The 4,970-nt window shown below is 43.9% G+C and overlaps 1 pseudogene; it reads right to left on the bottom strand.

Moving 5' to 3' along the window:
- Window positions 1-4,009: 4,009 nt before the first annotated feature.
- On the bottom strand, window positions 4,010-4,970 carry LOC140221871 (uncharacterized; annotated as a pseudogene).

Below are 4,970 nucleotides of genomic sequence, written 5' to 3'. Positions count from 1 at the left end.
CCTGTCAACATGACCACCGAAGAGGGATGGTTGTCATTGGGCCCCATGGACGACCCAACGGTCAGAGCGTGCGAGACGTGCGTGGCGACTGACCGTTGTAGCCATGCAAGTTGATGATGATGGCTGGCCGCCGTAGTTGTGCACGTCGCGGATGGTGGGCGACCTCTGTAGCCCCGCGTGCTGACTGGGAGGCGTGGCTAACACGCCCCTGCCGCCAGGCCAAGTGGGAAACCGGGTGGGGCACCCTCCTTTGTTAGGCAGCACGGGCGATGAGTACCCTATGACGACTGTCACAGGGGAGGGTTAGGACAGTGCTGTTGTAGCCCTGTGCAGTCGTGGCTACAGTGCGCCACCCGAAAACTTTGGCCAGTCACGTCGAGGAGCGCGGGTGCCTTTCTGCGTGTCGGAGCCTGATTTTGGGCAGGGGCGCCCCCGTCAGTTGCATTTATAGCGAGATCGGTGGGGGCCCTCAAGACCTGCGCCCTCGTCTGCTGGTCCGCATCCGTCCTCGGGTGAGGCGAAGCTTTGTCCTATGGGTCCAGATGCATCCGACCTCGCGTCCCGGGGTCGGGCGAGATGGAGCCTTGCAGCGAGGGGTTGGGCGCGTCCAACCCCTTACGCCCGGGGTCGGGCGAGGCGGAACCCTGCGCGCTCGACCCCTTGCGCCCGGGGGATGTGAAGTGGCCCTCGGGCGGTCGGGCGCGTCCAACCCTAGGACCACGGGTTGGGCGAGGCGAAGCGGAATATTCCCTGGTCGTGCCAAGTTGGTGGAGGTCACTGTCGCTTGTGGTGGGTCCAGGCCCTTATGACCGTCGTTTAAGGAATACAAGGAGGTCGTTAATATTTCCCCCCAACAAGTACTAATGGTCAGTACTCCCGTGAAGCTGCTCCAACAGCACGGCACTCCCATGAATCAGGACTTTTTGTCGCTTACCTATCATTGCTTCAGCCCTTATCTCCAGAGATTTGGGCGTGCATTTTTGGTCAGCAGGTCTCTGTGGTTGTGCCTATTTTTGTGCTCGGGCACTGAGATCTACTTGAAGAGATAAATTCTTTTTCTTGACCATTGGACCGATTATTCTAATCACTTCAATGCTCAGAGGCTACTCGTACGGAATATTTCTTGCGATGCCCTCCGTACCCATCGCTTCAACCTGCTGGACGTCGGTGTTCATCAACTCAGCACTCATCTTCGCTCTATGCGTTGGCTCTGCGTTTGCTTAGATTTTCTTCTTTTTTGAGCACTGCGCACCTCTCCATCACCATGACGCCATTGCAGCTTCAGCCGACCAAATTTCAAGCTTTGTTGTAATGACCTCAAGTTCCTGTTCACCTACACATTGCTTGGGAACTTGAGGGATATAGTTACCCCATGGATTCCCACCAACCAGGATACTAGCCAGACCTGACAAGTGGACCCGCCTGACCAGGACGTGCGGGCCTAGGACATGAAGTTACTTGGAGTACACGTCAAGACAGATAGACAGTTCAAATCTGCCCGAATATCGTGGGACGCGTATTGTAATCCGACTTAGATTACCTTCCATGTAACTACTGGGTAGATTAAGCAAACCAACTTGTAACTCTTGGTCATCAGCCTATATAAGGCGGCCAAGGGAGCCTCCCAAGGCAACCTGATCAATCTTGTGCAATAAAATTCAACATACAGGACATAGTGTATTACTCTCCAGAGACCCAAAATAGTCTAAAACCCTAGTGTCCCCTTCGTGTTGTCGTGATCACCTTCAAGTTATTGTTTCGCAATCGCCCTCACCTACAAATCAACCACTTGGGTAATCCCCATGTGGATGCCGGGCTTATAAATCCGACAATGATTCCATGTGTGTCCATAAACAAATCCAACTTGGATTTTCCATCATCTCAACACACAAACAAACAAGCAATCATTTTATGATGAAATTTGAAATGGAAATTTGGGTCAAACCAAACTATACTTAAGTTTACAACTTATGCATATATATCAGTTTATCAATATTCAATTGATATTGTATACCAATATTTAAATAATATTAGATAAGAATATCCATCAACACTTGTGGTCATTCAATCCCTAAAGATGGATCAATATCCATTTAGACCCTAGGATAATAAATTTAGTGCCAACAAAACACTTGTGTATTATATAAAATGCAATAGGCCTAAGGGTGTGTTTGATTGGACTGTGGCTTTTGGAAAAGCTGCTGTGAGCTGTGGGCTGTGGAAAAGCAGCTGTGAGAAAGCAGCTATGGGAAAAGCAGAAGACCATTTGGTTAGAGGAACTGTGAAACTGTAGGCTGTGTAAGAAATACCTGTAATGCTCCTAAAGGTCTGTGGGTGTGTTTATATGCAAATTGCTCGTAACAAAATAATATGTTCACTAATTCGCACGTATATGACTATTTTAGAAAGGAAAAAAATAAATTTTATATGTTCTTCATCCATTAAAATGATTGGTCCACATAAATAGAACAATATCCATCAAAACTTTTATACAATGATGCCATCCCTCAACATTATTGTCCTCCTCATGCACTAACCAAAGCATCAGCTATCCTAGTACGAATGGTATTCATGGTATCCTCATTCTCCACATCGTCACTCTCATCTCCTTGTGTTTGTCTCGTTTCACTTATATGCTGTACCAAGTACTCCTCCTCCTCATCACATCTCTTGAACTCCTTATCACACAAATTGTTATCACAGATAAAATTATGCAATGCAAGACAAGCCATAATGATATGTTTCTGAGTACGAGGTGAGAAACTTGACATGCCCTTCAAAATACGCCACTTCTGCTTTAAGACTCCAAAAGACCTTTCAATGTTACGAAGAGATGAATGCAAGAAATTGAACATCTCGTACTTTCCTTGAGGAGGCCCTATACGATGCTAAAATTCTTGTATATGGTACATGCTTCCTTTGAAAGACTCAAGATACCCAATTCGGTTTGGGTAACCTGAGTCCATAAGATAATACTTCCCTACAAAACCAAGTTAGTAAGGTACATAATAATACAAATATTGCTAATTTGATGAAGGAACCATGTATACCTTTAGGAGGTATGGGAAATGAAGGAAAATTTACCAGTGCATGATTGAGGATACGTGTGTCATGTGCAAAACCCGGCCACCCGGCAACCGCAAAGGTGAACCTCATGTCAAAGTCACAAATAGCTAGCACATTCTGAGATGTATATACATGACGGCATGTGTGGTTAACCACTTCATCCACTGGCACTACCACTTTGACATGTGAACCATCTATTGCTCCAATTGCGTCTTTAAAGTATGGCCAAAAACAGTCCTCTCTCACCCTTTCATGCTCCATAAATAAAGCAGGATCTCTCGGCTTAATGTTGTCCTTAGCTAACTTGCGCAAACACTTCAACACTTTGTGAAACTTCATGTGAGCTGTCCAAAGTGACCGTATGAAATGATTTTCAGCTTGTGAAAAAGATTGTGGTCCTCCGACGATCCACAAGAACATTGTCAATGACTCAGTAGATGAAACATTGTTGCTTGAGGTCAATCCGTAAGTAGAGACTAGCAAGTCATGAAGTTTATCGAAAATCTCGGTACTCATCTGAAACATCTTATAAAAAAACCTTAGACGTGACATACACCTCATCACCTATTGAATTCCAGTTTCTGACATTTCCCTATATTCAGCTTTGTGCAAATACCGCTGAGTATACAAGTTGCCCATTTCTCCAATAGCACCAGCATGCTGTGCACGTTCAGCTAGCAGTAGTAGTCCTTTTTGTCCTCCTTTAGCTACATCTCCCAATCTATCATCCATCTACATGAGACATTAGTATATTAATAATTAAATACAACAACTTTCTTGACAATACTAAATAAAGAAGCTCAACATAACACAATAATAGATAAATAATGTTTCACATCTCCAAGCAAATTATGGTTCAACATAGGGTAACAAATTATGGTTCAACATAGAGATATTGTTGTCACATATGACAACAAAATAATCTGACAAACATGAAAACAAATCATTGGTGCTTCATCATCTCCTTTTGTAGCTCCCTCTAAATCAAATCGAGCTTTCCTTTAGTTGTTTCTAGACAGCAAAAGAGCTCCCTAAATTCAGGTTTAACAATTAGGGAGGCGGCTGTGTATATTAAAGAAGTTCCTTCTTGCACCCCACATTCTTTCACCATCTTCGTAGTCTCTGCAATGTTAGGAACTAGGTTGGTTGGAGGAGCTGATGATGCTTCAACACTTGTGGAGATCCTCTCTGCAGCATTTTCTATCTTCAAACAGGTGGTCTTATACAAACAAAAAGAATGGGCTCTTCTCATCCTTCTCTTCAACACCAATGGAGGTACCCTTGCGTTTCCTTTTTCCTATGTTCACTGTCATATCCTTTTGCGTAGGTTTTGGTACCTCATCCACATCCTCACCACTTGCCTCATCGGATGATATATCTCCAGGACAAGATGCAGAAGACCCACTTACATGTGCCCTGCCAAACAAGATATGCAGGTCATCAAGGAACTTGGGTCCTTGTTTTTGAAACTTCACATGGTGGCATTTGATTTCTTTATCACGATTGTTGCATCTCTACAATTAGAAAAAAAATTAGCAAGGCACACCATAACAAAGAATGGGAAGAATATATTTACAATGAAAATATAGTTCTTACAGCAAGGTGTTCATCCCACCATTTGTCTGAGCAGTCAACAATTTGTGTTGCCTCATCCCATCCAAGACTAGTTGCACAATTCTTGAACTTCATAAACATTGAATACTCCTTTTTTAGAAGATCTAACTTGTTCTTCAATTATTTTTTGTTCTCCTATCACAGGATTTTTCTCCAAACTTGGAAACAATATTCTTCCAACCAGTAGTAGTGAAAATTCTCATCGGCCTATTCCCGGTTTCAATCTCTTCTTTGCAGGCATCAATCAAATGTCTTAAAAAAGCATCACCCCAATATGCCTTATCAGCCAT

Source organism: Setaria viridis, chromosome 2 (genome assembly GCF_005286985.2).
Source record: "Setaria viridis chromosome 2, Setaria_viridis_v4.0, whole genome shotgun sequence".
Lineage (NCBI taxonomy): Eukaryota > Viridiplantae > Streptophyta > Magnoliopsida > Poales > Poaceae > Setaria > Setaria viridis.
The sequence above is the reverse complement of the archived record's forward strand: the minus strand, read 5'-3'. Positions and strand labels throughout refer to the sequence as shown.